The sequence below is a fragment of the Mauremys mutica genome, chromosome 2 (assembly GCF_020497125.1).
Source record: "Mauremys mutica isolate MM-2020 ecotype Southern chromosome 2, ASM2049712v1, whole genome shotgun sequence".
Taxonomy (NCBI): domain Eukaryota; kingdom Metazoa; phylum Chordata; order Testudines; family Geoemydidae; genus Mauremys; species Mauremys mutica.
In genome coordinates, this window is record NC_059073.1 from 124,271,534 (window position 1) to 124,285,919 (window position 14,386).

At 39.2% G+C, this 14,386-nt stretch overlaps 1 protein-coding gene across 3 annotated transcripts in view; it reads left to right on the forward strand.

Annotated features, from left to right (window-relative positions):
• BCL2 (BCL2 apoptosis regulator) overlaps positions 1-14,386 on the forward strand; it is a 128,460-nt gene that overhangs the window by 60,281 nt on the left and 53,793 nt on the right. The gene's annotated exons all lie outside the window — the stretch shown is intronic.

Genomic DNA, 14,386 nt, shown 5'->3' on the forward strand with positions numbered 1-14,386 from the left:
GAAAAAGAAAACTAGAATTTTATTAGGCAAAAGAGGAAAACTAGGCTGTTGAAAACTAACCTGCATAGAAGCTATTTAATAAGAATGACATTTTTAATAGCCGCTGTGGCTAATTAAAGAGGATAATGAAGGTGTCAGTATTTATACACATACTTGTCTTAAAAAAAGAAACTCTGACCTTTCTGTACAGGAAAGGACAGGAGAAAGAAAGAGAAAAAGAAGAAAAAGAAAGAAAAGTCGGAAGTTAGTCCCAAGAAACTAAATAGGAGACATGACTAGTACAATTGCTTCATGTTTTTAAGCAACAGTAAGCCCTGACAATTTTCTTTTTTTTTGGTTAGTGTTCATAGCCACAAATATGTGTATTATTTCCTTTTTGCCCACAGTGTACTAAGAATCATCTTTCCAATGCAGAAGTTAATCCCGAATAATCACTCAGAACAGTGAAAATGCCATGTTTTACCAGTGTTTTATTCACTTTGTTCTGTTGTTCATATTTTAATAGAATGTAAAACTTTTATAATTTTAGAACTTTTCATCATCCACACTGCCCTACTATCCTATGTAAACTATTTGCTTTCATGATTATTCAAATTTTTGCATTTTACATCCTTTTTCTAATTATTGCAGTATATTTCATAAACCAGACATCAAAATACATAATAAAACAATTAATTACATCATAAAGGAAAACAGTTACTCTCTATATAACATAATGTTTTCCGTCAAGCTTAGTGTTTAAATAGATAAAGGTTTAAGAGCCTCCACATTTTCATTGCTTACATATAAGGATAAAATTACTGATGATGTGGGGGAAAAGTGGTCATACACTACGCACAATCACTCACTCCACACTACAATTAAAAAGATCAGCAGTAAATAATTAACAGTGTTATTTAAATTGTCATCAGATTCACACAGGAGCCGTCTTAATCTGTCTGGCTGTAGTTTCAGTATCACATCAAGCCGCAGCCAGAGATTTGTTTTGTAATCCTAAAGTTTAGAAACTTAATTTTTAAAACAATGAAATCTTAATCTTTGAGACCAGCAGAGAAGAGCTGCTGTGGAAAACCACTGCATTCCTGCTCAATTCAAATTCTGATTATATATTTTACAGTGAGGTATTAAAGTTGTTGTTGTTTTTTAATACAGATTGGGAAAAACCCTCAATTCCTTCTGCTTGTGAAATCAAAGAACTAACAAGTAAGGGAGCATAGATTGATACAGGGTGCATGCAATTTGCCATTTGCAGTATAAAGGTCATTTTCATTTACCAGCTGCTAATCCTAAAATCTAAAATGTTCTACTTGAAATTAAGGCAGAGCATACAGGCATAGAATGCCTTTGCCTTCAGTTTTGGTAATTGTTTTTTTTACCAGCATGGACGCTTATCTGACTTTATAATACTTAAAGAAGAATCTGCAATCTATACTGAACCTCCCAACCAACTATTGTCAACTATTTGTTATTAAACACAGAGAGACTTGTACATTGGGAATTACCCAGAAGAGTAAAATCAGGGATAAAATAAATATGAAACAGTCTGAATTTTGATACTGTCTTCGTTGACTTTCTGGTTTAAGGCACCTCTCATAGAATCATAGAAGATTAGGGTTGGAAGATACCTCAGGAGGTCATCTTGTCCAACTCCCTGCTCAAAGCAGGACCAACATCAACTAAATCATCCCAGCCAGAGCTTTGTCAAGCTGGGCCTTAAAAACCTCTAAGAATGGAGATTCCACCACCTCCCTAGGTAACCCATTCCAGTGCTTCACTACCCTTCTAGTGAAATAGTGTTTCCAAATATCCAGCCTAGACCTCCCCCACTGCAGCTTGAGACCATTGCTCCTTGTTCTGTCATCTGCCACCACTGAGAACAGCCAAGCTCCATCCTCTTTGGAACCCCCATTCAGGTAGTTGAAGGCTGCTATCAAATCCCCCCTCACTCTTCTCTTCTGCAGACTAAACAAGCCCAGTTCCCTCAGCCTCTCCTCATAAGTCCTGCGCTTCAGCCCCCTGATCATTTTCGTTGCCCTCCGCTGGACCGTCTCCAATTTGTCCACATCCTTTCAGTAGCAGGGGGCCCAAAACTCCAGACGTGGCCTCACCAGTGCCGAATAGAGGGGATTAATCACTTCCCTCGATCTGCTGGTAATGCTCCGACTAATGCAGCCCAATATGCCGTTAGCCTTCTTGGCAACAAGGGCACACTACTGACTATATCCAGCTTCTCATCCACTGTAATCCCCAGGTCTTTTTCTGCAGAACTGTTGCTTAGCCAGTCGGTCCCCAGCCTGTAGTGGTGCATGGGATTCTTCCTCCTAAGTGCAGGACTCTGCACTTGTCCTTGTTGAACCTCAGATTTATTTTGGCCCAATCCTCCAATTTGTCTAGGTCACTCTGGACCCTATCCCTACCCTCCAGCATATCTACCTCTTCCCCCCACCCCAGTTTAATGTCATATGCGAACTTGCTGAGGGTGCAATCCATCCCATCATCCAGATCATTAATAAAGATGTTGAACAAAACCAGCCCCAGGACTGACCCCTGGGGCACTCCACTTGATACTGGCTGCCAACTAGACATTGAGCCGTTGATCACTACCCATTGAGCCCAACAATCTAGCCAGCTTTCCATCCACCTGATAATCCATTCATCCAATCCATACTTTTTTAACTTGCTGGTAAGAATACTGTGGGAGACTGTATCAAAAGCTTTGCTAAAGTCAAGATATATCACGTCCACTGCTTTCCCCATATCCACAGAGCCAGTTATCTCATCATAGAAGGCAATCAGGTTGGTCAGGCATGACTTGCCCTTGGTGAATCCATGTTGACTATTCCTGATCACCTTCCTCTCTTCCAAATGCTTCAAAATGGATTCCTTGAGGACCTGCTCCATGATTTTTCCAGGGACTGAGGGGAGGCTGACCGGTCTATAGTTCCCTGGTTTCTCCTTCTTCCCTTTTTTAAAGGGCACTATATTTGCCTGTCACTGTGGAATTAGAGAGACTTATTGACAAGTGTTGCCAATTCTTGTGATGTTTATTGTAAGTTTTGTGGTATCTGATAGTTTTCTTAAAGCCTTAGCTCTTGGAATTGTGATTCTGTGAGAATCCCAACTTTGGGTTTTTTATTTTTTTTGTTTTTTTTTTTAAAGAAAGTTTCTAGCCCTCATGGTTGCAGAGAAAAGCTTGAAAACGTGACCCAAGTGCAACCTCTAATGACTCAAAAACCAGAAGGCAAAGAAAAAATATTATTTTTAAGCCAAACTCATGATTTTGGGAGCCTGACATGATTTTTGAATGCCTGGGGTTGGCAATACTGTACTGAACATCCTAATTGTGTGGGATTCTGGCTAATGTGGTTTAAAACTCAGAGCATGATCCTTAATGGCTCTCACAGGTGTTCAATGGGGCTCTGGGAGGGCAGTTTCCAGTGAGAGGGAATACAGGATAACTCCTCCAGAAACTTTTTTCCAAGTGACACTGAGTGTCAACACTCTGAAGCCCCTGTCTTACTACTGGGTCTGGGTAGAGCCTCTTTGCTGTCAATACAGTCACACCAGTCCAGGGATTTGCACCAGCAGATCCAGTTGCAGGAAGAGGGTCTAAATGTCCCATGTAGATAAAAATCTTTAAGTACTTTTTTATATAGATGACCAGCCTTTCATAGAATCATAGAAATGTAGGGTTGGAAAGGAACTTGGGAAGTCATCAAGTCCAGCACCCTGCACTGAGGCAGGACCAAATAAACCTACAATATTCCACAGCCTCCTTTGGAAGCCTGTTCCAGAGCTTAATTACCTTTGCAGTTAGAAACTCTTTTCCTAATATCTCTGTTGCTGCATGTTAAGCCCATAACTTATTGTCCTACCTTCAGTTTGGTTGCTCATATAAAGGATTCGCCATTGTTGATGTAGGCAGAATAAAATCTTCCAGCAGCTCATGGTCAATCCATCACAATAAATAAAAATGGAAAAGTACAGATTTCAGACAACTAGAACTACAGAAGAAGGCTTGTTTCTGCTGTATTGTTATGTTTTTGTCTGTTTTTCTTCCCCCTTCATATTGCTTTATTAATTAATTAAATTTAAATTGCTGTGTACTGTACATGATATAGTAAAGTTTAATTTTTTCCTAATCATTTTCTGTTAACATCTAGTGACTATTTTTGTGTCTTTGTTATGGAGAATATTTAAGAAAAATTAGGGATTAGAAACTGAATATTGTTGGCAATCTGCAGTTAACAAATACAGTACAGAACATTACAATATAATCCCTATATATCAGCTCTATCTGATTATAAGAGTCCTCCTGTTTTAGTAGCTGGGGTAATTCAACTTCTACACTAACAAAGCCCTGTGATTCTTTAGACTCCTTCTCTGAGTGACATTGTGGTCTAGTAGTTAGCAGGGATCTCAAACTCAGATCACCACGTGGGCCACATGAGGACTAGTACATTGGCCTGAGGGCCACATCATTGACACCTTTTCATACAAAGGTGCAAAAGCCCCCCCCCAACCCCACCCCTACTCCCCCCCCTTCCATGAAGCCCCACCCCTGCCCCACCTCCTCGCCTCCACCCCTGAGCGTGCAGCTCCCCGTTCCTCCCCCCCTCATCTGGAGGTAGGCAGAGGAATGGGGATGCGGTTCGCTGGGAGGGGGCGGGGGGTGAGGGGAGCTTGGAGGCCACAGGAAATAACTCCTGCGGGGACGGGGGATGAGGGGATCTTGGCAGCCACAGGAAATAACTCCAGGGGGCAGGGGGAGCTTGGCGGGCTGCAGCAAATAACTCCACGGGCTGCGTGTTTGAGACCCCTGAGTTAGAGCAAGAAATAGGGAATGAGAACTCTGCCGCTGACTATGCCTTGTGACTTTGGGTCAGTCTATGAGCCTGTGTGTATACTCACCTGTAAAATGGGTCTAATAATATATACCATCTTCCAAGATCATTGTGTGGCATAATTCACCAAGATTTGTAAGCACTTTCATGTCCTCAGGGGAAAGATGCTAAGAGTGGGAAAATAATTACAATTATGTATTTTTCATATGATTTAGCATCTTGGGAAGAAAAATATCAGCAAGATTTTCCACCGTAGGCTAGGCCTGTCTTATCTCACTTTCCGCTGCAGCAGTCAAGAAAGATTAAACCAGTTCCAGCCCGTGTACGATGTAATACAAGTATTCAGAAGTGGGCTTTTAGTTTAATAGTTCCAGCTGGTTGGCCTGTTGGCCCATTTATTTGATTAATCTTTGCTTACTAGCTGAAATAGATAATTGGTCCTCTTCCCCTTCAACATTTACTTCCGATTTTTTTCCAGATATGAAGGGTGTTGAATTATGTATATTTTTTAAATGTGACTGTATTGTAGAATAGATTTATGCCCTTGAACACTATTCAGACCTCATAACTCATTTCAAATGCAAGTGGAAAATGGATTAAAACAAGAGGACTAGACAAGAAAATCTGGGCCTTATCCAGTGAGCTATGAGTCCCTTAATCCTCTCTCCTTGAAATGACAGTAGTATCTTCCTTCTTTTTTTATTGTGATTTCATATTCTTTGTGAAATACTATGCCTCAATGAGAATCCATAGCTTTCTTCATTCTGGCTATGATTATGGAGCTACACCCATTTAGGTTAGTTGAGGATCTGCCCCTATGTCTCTAAAGAACCACTTGTATCTTCATAGAATGGAGCCTTTTTCAGTCCTTAACTCAAAATGGACAGGGACTGAAGATTTTAGTAGTCTAAGCTCTTGGACTTGCTATATTCAGACCTGTCAACAAAGCAATGCTAGAGCAAAGAAACAGTGACAGTTTTAAAGTCTAATGTCTCGTAAGTCACTAAGGCTAGAAACAAACGCATTATATCGTTGGAATGCTGAGTCAGTCGTGTTACTGTTCCAGTAGTGTAAGGCATTTGTTTCTAGTACTGCTGTATCACAAGATACTGAACCTTAAAATGTATATATTGATAATGATTGTTCATTCAGATTGCAACATGATTATGAGGATCACTGTGTCAAGAACTGTTAAATATATTAACCAGTGCTTTATACTATCTGAAAGTTTGCATCCCTAGTTTTCGAGTGGCACTAAAGAATACTCTCAGTCTAATGAACCTTTAGCTACTGGCTGCTAAAATCATACTTTAAATGGTGGTGGTGGCAATCCAAGATATTATTCAGTATTGGATGCGACTAATGCTCATTATTTCTGGCAATACCAAGGCTTTCCCAGACATTGTTTAAACAAAAATAAATAGTGAATCCCTGAACTGATAAATACACCTTTTTCTAGACATCTGTGGTTTTCAGTGGCTTCTTTTAGATTTTTACTACTGTATTTTTAAGGAGTTAAAAGAGAATGGGGCTTTCACGTGAAAAAAGCATCTTTCTACCATTGTTTTATCTTTTCACAGTTGTGTGTAAGCAACAAACCCTCTGAACTCATGTGGTCAAACTCTTCTCAATTTCACCTATTCAGACCTATTGATTGCATTGATTTATGGTCCCCAGTTTTAGAATATTTATCATTAACTTTGATAGATATTGTAATGAACCCAGTCCTGGGTTCAGCTTTAATGAAAGTGTATGTTGCTCAGATAGCCATTCAGTCTTAAATCTGCTCACATATTTTGCTCCAGTTCTATAAAATCAGAATGTCTCATCTGAGTACTACATATTTCTTTAAGAAGTACAGTTTGGTGTCAATTTTCTTGATGTTTCAAAACTTTAAGGCAGCTCAGTCATATTTTGCTTATATATTTGCAGTTCTAGAAGCATTTATTTGACCTTGTTTTTGTAAACAACAAAATCTATGAAAAGCATGATGTGTCTGACATAGGCCTTGGTACTGATTGATTTTATAGGTCTGTTGCTCTCAGAATACTTCAACTTATATTTCGCACAAACATTCAGTTGCATTGCTCTTGCTACACTTAATTCCTGTACCCTGATACTTTAAGCTCGGAAAATAAAAAGCAAAAATTAATTTAAGAAACACACATTTTGAGAAAAAGAGTTCAACTGAACTATTTCCACAAAAGATTAAGGGCATTACTATGATCCACAATGTGTGGATAAAATATACACAACAAATAATGAAGTACATCTTTTCCAATACATTTAATAGTATAGATTGTCTTAAGCTTTATACTCTTTTGTGGTAAGGCTTTATCACTTAATACGAAGAGAGATCATAATCATAATCCAAAATTTAATATGGTGATGATCTGGTTTTATCTGTCTGTGAAGAGGATTACATTCCAGATGGTGGAAGTTATAATCCAAGCCTGTTATGGTGCCCAAAATGTACCAAATAACTGAATAAAAAATAGTTTAACCAGAGTTATTTATTCAGGAACATAGCTGATGCTGTTGTCATAAGACAGTCAAAATGTCAGAAGTATATTAAAAGGGATTTGGATAATCATGACTGGAGTACACAGAGAATAGGGTGAGGAAGTAGACTGCAATGGTGATGCAGGCCATTTTCCTATGTCATAATATCAAACTAGCTTTTGCATCACCGTATTGTCTATAAACCATACTTGTTTACTCTCACAAATCAGCATGGAGCAATGGCTATGAAAAAGTACACTGAAAGAGGCATGCCGAGTAGTAACACATCATGCTTTGCCAGCTGTATGGTGGGACTCCACATGGACCCAAAAAAAAAAAAGAAAGAGAAACGAGGCAAACTTTGTAGCTAGTCCATTGGAGAAACTGCAGAACCTTCTATCCTATTACACAGATCACCTTCAGGTGACTAAGGCTTCAGCCTCACCAAAGTATAGACTACACTATTTCCAGGCCTTTATTTAATATCCAATCAGGATCAGGGCCCCAGTGTGCTAGGTCCTGTACAAACTCAAACAAAGGTGCAGTTCTTGTCCTAAAGACCTTGCAATCTAATGTAGATTGGTGCATACACTTTCAGCCTTTATCTACACTAAAAATTTAGTGAAACCTGTTTATACAGTAGTTTATGCAATGCTGATTAATACAAATAGGCTGTGACATCCCTTTTGAATAACATAGGTTTATATTAAAAGATCAGTGGCTCTCTTTATATGAGTTTACAATAAACATAACAGCTGATTCATGCTGAATTTATTAATTTAACAGTGGCATCTGAAATGAGTAGCTTGAAGTATTCCTTTGCTACTAGTCAGAAAGAGATTTCAGTTAACGTAATGCAGAAATGACGTTTCAGAAAGCATTGATTTTAGTGCTGCAGATAAAACTCACATATATGCGAAATATGTGATCATTACTAAGATCTCAAAGCACTGAAAAACGCAGGCATGTCATTTACTTTTTTCAGAATGGGAAACTGAGTCACATAGAAGTTAAGGGACTTACCAAAAGGGAAATTTTATCTCACTTTGATGGGACATGGAATCTGGGAACAGAACCCAGGTCTCCTCATTCCCATGTCCTAGCCATCTAAGCCTCACCAGTCATTCCATTATGTTCCTTCTCACTCAGCTGTAGAGATTACCACTAAACAGTTACTTCAGATAGTCACATGACAGATGCCTAAATGATTTATTTTTTTTTAAAGTATGATTTAATAATAATCACTTTTGGTTATTTTGAAGGACTAGCTGTGCTTAGGTGAGGTTAAACCAGTGATTATTCTAAAGTTCTGTTTTCAGTGCATTCTCTCTGGATGGTTGCTGATTTTGTTCCATTTAAAGCGTTTTGTGGCATGAACTCACTTTGTTTCTGCCCACATCACTGCATTCCTGGGATGTTTTTCACAGGCCTTAGCAAGATCATCTGACAGCAACCAGTGAGGTCAATAAACTTTATACACAGCTAAATGCTTGAAGCTAGGAGAATTAATTAGTATTTTCTGTACAAAGTTAGGAAAGAATACTCAGTATGTTACACTGTTATAGAGTAAATGTTTTTTGTAACTGAACTAGTTTCACATGATTTAATGCTGAACAGAGAAAGAAAATGTCTGCATCCTTTACATGGGCCTCACAGAACAGTCACCACCCACACTGTTTATTCAGACTCGGAGCTCTGCCATTCACTGTTTAAGCCAGGGGAGAATAAAAAGAAAAAAAACCTTCATGAACAGTACACACTTGAAGCCATGTATTCTCTGTGCAAAGTGGAGTTTAAAAAAAAAAATCCAAATAAGGGATTTTCAGTTGCAATAGTTTCAAGATGTAATTTTCGCAGAACATCCAGCAACACAGATTCAGCCCACTATTCCAATTCCCAAACCATCTCCTCTTTAACTATCTGAGAATTTGATGCTGCCACTAAAATTCCCAGCACAATACTCCCCTCTTCTGATATCCAAAAAAGAGTTAAAGGTATTTAGGAACCAAACAGATGATACAGTTCATTGAAAAGGTGCAGAATGTTAAGATCTGGGTCTTGTACTCAGGCTCTTGACCTGTGACAGTTTTCTGGGCTTCTGTTTTCCTAAGTCCTAGCTTTCCATTGGTATAAAGTGTTTGGACCTGATTCTCCACTCCGTTACACCTACCAAATTATTACAAGGAGGATTCAACAAGAAATGTTGAGAGTTGCTGTTTTAGCTCATCTTAAGTCCAACTCTACACCAGTTCAGTAATATTTTAGATTTGCCAAATGATAGGGATTCAATTTCTTTCTTTGGTTATTAGAACTTTCCAGGAAAATGTTCATGATATTCCATTGATATTTTCCTTTTATAATTTCATCCCACATTTCCTATTTAATACTCCCTTTTATTATGGTTAGTAATTCCTCTCCCTCTGGCATTTATACTGAAAAGAATTTACAGATTTAAGTCACCTTCAGTTGTTGCTTAGACAAGCTCATGTATTTGGCTTGATTGGAAATGTGTAAACCTATATTTGGGTGCATTGGAAGTCCATAAAAATGCCGCTAAAATATCATTATTGGTTCTGAAGATTGCAACCAAAAAAGAGAGTCCTCATTGGATGCAGTAATTAAACTTTTCCTCTCAGGTGCCAGAGAGTCAAAATGGTGAACACCAACTGGTTAATCCAGAACTGAGACTGCTCTCAGAAGCCACCCTCACTCCCCCAACATGCACAATTCAACACATTTTCAGTTCTAAGCTAAAGATTTTGTTTTCCCGCCCACCCCCATTTTTCCTTAATTGTTTATTCTGAATGAACTGAGCCAGTGGATTCCCTCAGAGAAACAAACACTCAGCACAAAGATAAGTAATTTTTATGATTACTATAACACTTTGCTTAAAATTTGGTAAGTTATACATCCATCCACCCTTTCAGTAGTACTTTAAAACCTAGACCCTCAGCTGGTGTAAATCAGTGTAGCTCAATTTATTTAAGTGCCATTATGCCAAACTATACCAGCTGAGGATATGGTCTCTCTCATTTGTCTGCTTTCCCAGTAAAAACAATGAGATAAACAATAGATAGATGTACTGGCTTTCGTTTTTCCTCCATCCAAAGTATTATTTCTGTAAGTCCAGTGCTGCTAGTCTAAACCTGAAGATTCTACTCTTTGTTCTCCAAGTTCCCCTTTTTAATATTTAGGCCTTGTAGTGATTACTTAGCAGATTTTTCAGTTACCAAATTACTAAATATGTGTATTTTATATACCTAGTAATTATATTTAAACACTATGGCCAAAATCTCTTTGGACTTCAGTGGGAGCTGAACATGCAACGGAGGGGTAAACCTTGGCCAAATGACTGGCGTAGGAAGCTTTAAAGCACATAACATTGATACATAAAGACTATTCACTCACTGTTTCCTTCTTTTTTAAAACATTTACCAAATGCTCTTTAAATGCAGCAGGCCCTGTTTATGCAGTATTTGTACTGCAAGAACAGCATTACTTTCTTGAGGCAGTCCCTTAGTTTCTCTGTGTCTCTTAAATATATGATGTGGGCATTGCTTTCCACCCACCAACTGATTAGTGGTCTCCTCCCCTCAAGTGGTAACTAGGTGCTAGAATTATTATACCCTTAATTTCCACAGTAGTTTAATTTGCTACTGCTTTAAAAACTTTGAAAACAATAAACTTTATCTACAATCTCTCCTTTTCTCAGCAATTTACCATTCTGATATTTGGAACCGTGTCTTATTTGATCTTGATCAGCATTCTCAACCTCCCATTCCATCCTTTTTCTCCACTCCAGATGTATTTTTCCTGGCTTTGAATATATCAAGCTAATACCAGACTCAATTAGCAGTGATGACAGGAAGAAAAATCTTCCGTTAGCTTGTAAACTGAGCAAACTGATATGGAACTCACTAAGAGAATAAATATCGGGTTTGCTCAGTTTAAGAGTCAAAGGATGATTTTTTTTCCTGCCAGCCCTGGAATCTGAATACTAAAACGGTCTTCTTTCTGAATCACTCTCAGATTACCATCAGCCGTAAAGATTTGGGGTGAAATCCTGGTCTCCTAGAAGTCAACGGGAGTTTTGCCATTGACTTCCTTGGGGCCAGGATTTTATGCTTAATAATAAAAATTTAGCTGTCACTCTTGTAGATATATGAAACAGAGTAGAATCTGACTTGCCCCTCCATAGCTATATGGAGTAGGTAGTGCTTACATTTATTTTTGTCAATATAGTAAGCTCATGTAACTCAAACACATGAGCAGATATAATGAGTTAGAAAGTGCCATTTTGACATGGTCACTTTTCTGTCCATAGCTGTACTTTAAATTCTCCTCTGTTTGGTCATGGGTCTTTAAAGCAAACATTTCCCAAATGTATAAAATCAGAGACATCATTTTTGGCTGAATTGATTACCACCCGGTTGTGTAAAAGGCATCTTTTTATTGTCAAGGTAAGGAGCAGTCTATGCAATTCTGCTGGGCTCATTGCTAAATCCTGACAGCTAAATAGCAGCAGAGACCAGAAACGCCTTTCTTCCATCTTCAGCTAGACTTCTTTGTTTTAGATGTGGACTTGTCATGCTAGTCTGTGGCTTTGTCACCTCTGAGCTAGCTGCAACCTTGGATTGACTGGGAAGGCCACTCAGAAGTGTCCTCCATTACAACAGGCAGCAGCCTAGCTTTTTAGAAAGAGAGTCACCAAAGGCAACACATACTGTTGCTCTGCATCGTACACTGGCTCCCCCATACAATACAAGATATGTTTAATCTCCATGAAAATCTCACTGCACTCCTAGGGCTTGTGTACACTTAAAATGCTGCAGCGGCACCGCTGTAGCGCTTCAGTGGTGACACTGCCTAGGGTTTCTCCCATCGGCATAGGTAATCAACCTCCTCAAGAGAGAATACCTAGGTTGACAGGAGAATTCTCCCATCAACATAGCGCTGTCTATGCCAGGGTTTAGGTTGGTTTAACTGTGTTGCCCAGAGGTATGGATTTTTCACCCGCTGACTGACAGTTATACTGACCTAACTTCCTAGTGTAGACCAGGCCCTATTAGAATGCTGTAATTAACAGGGAAGTTATTGCTGATGGAGCCCCAGGTGAATCTCTTAGGGGACGGAATCAGGGCATTCTTAACTGAGAACCCTCAGCTGTGGAATTCTGTGTTACTAGAGATTAGACTGAGTTTGAGTTATGCCAATTCAGAGCACAATGCATAAAAATAGCCTGTTGTTGTTCTCTTTATGTCAAAAATAAAGAAGATTGGATATAATCAGATGGCTGGATAACTCCAGTTCATTAATACTACATTGCTAAGAGTCTAACTCAACACAGAAAAACAAGGATAAAAGTTCAGGTTAATTCATTCAGTTAAGCATAAAAAGAAATCTCTAAATTTCTACCTTTTCCCTGCTTTAGAAGCTACTTATTCAAGATTCTCTGCTACAGAAGCCCCTAACTCAATATCAGTGGAACTATCCCAGCTAGTGAGATGTCTAAACAACACAGACTAATTGGGCCCAATTTCAGACCATACTTCATCCATGTTTCTCCACTGAAAAAGCATTAGCAGATTCTGAGATGGCCTCACCAGATTAGAGTCTGTAATAGCAGAACAGAATGAAGCAGCCACTGCTCCTACCTAATTAAGATTTGGCCCAATCACAGAATTCAATGGGACTATACAACTTCAGTGGGAAATAAGCCCATGCTTAGAGCTTAAGTTGCTTTTCTGAATAGGGAGGCTTTCCAGTGGTGTAGGCTCTGTGACTGATTTCCTCTTTTATAAATTGGGGATCATTGTAACACTGTTGTATTAATTTAAATGGAATAAATGGGCTGAAAATGTTAACATAACCCAGTCACTAATAACCAGTAAATAGTGTTTAAAAGGATCAGAGCTTGGTGTACAGAGACCTCAGCCTGCATAGTATTATGGCTAACTCACCATTAAAAATCTTTTAAACCTTTTATTAAAGATAAAGAAAAGAAGGAACAAACAGTTAAAGAATTTGAAATGTAAAGTATTAAGTTGAGTTTTCATTTTAGCAACATCCCTTATTCCCCTTAGCTGGAGAGAGAGTTTACAAGCAAAACTCCATTGTTTGACAGTCTCTTAGATGGCATTAAAGATGGTAATAACTGTCCTTTTTGGCGAAGTTAGTTGAATTGGGCTGGAGATGTCACTGTTAAAGTCCAATCCCATTTCATCCCAGGCAATGTTACAAATTTAGCTGGAGCCAATAGAGGGACCCAGACAACACTGTCACCTCTCTCTGGCCTGGTATGGTCCAGACATCTCTTAGGATCAGGACAGTGAGGGCACTGGGTCCCAGGAGAGGATGGGGGTGGCAGCCCTGATGATGAAGCTCTGTCCAGTAGCCAGTTTTTCTCCCCAAAATCTCTTTAAGTACCCACAAAGGGAGTGGTAGGCAGAATAGCCCATCCTCTGATTATTTTGTTCACCAATTATCGAACACACCAATTTTGGTTTACTGATTTTTGGGTCCACACTTTTCTTGTTTACCAAGCATGATTGTAATGCACTCCTTGAGTTATGCCAGTAGGCCTTTTTGTTTGGACTAATCTCTGTCTCCCTGTTGTACCGTTTCCCATTGACATCTTATGAACATACAGATTTATCCTAATTTTAGTTCATCTGTAAAAAGTGAGTAAGCCCAATTATCACAACCCTTCCTTTTTTCACCCTTTGTCTGTCTTGTCTATTTAGACTATAGCAATTTGGGGCAAGGACTCTTACCTTATTACCGAGTTTGTACAATAGACACTACTCTAACCCAAAATTCAATAATAATAAATGGTGGAGTGTAGGGCGGTTTGGCCAGGGCTCGTCCCCCTCTGGGGCAGCAGGGAGCCAGACCCCCTTGCTAGTTTGGTCAGGTGTGTCAGGGAATTAGCTTGGCTGTGCGGCAAACAGTCAGCAGCTCCAGTCCTCTGGCAGGGGCTGAGCAAACAGGTTCAATATGAGCAGGCCCAGGCCCTGGGTCAGGATGGGGCAACAGACAGT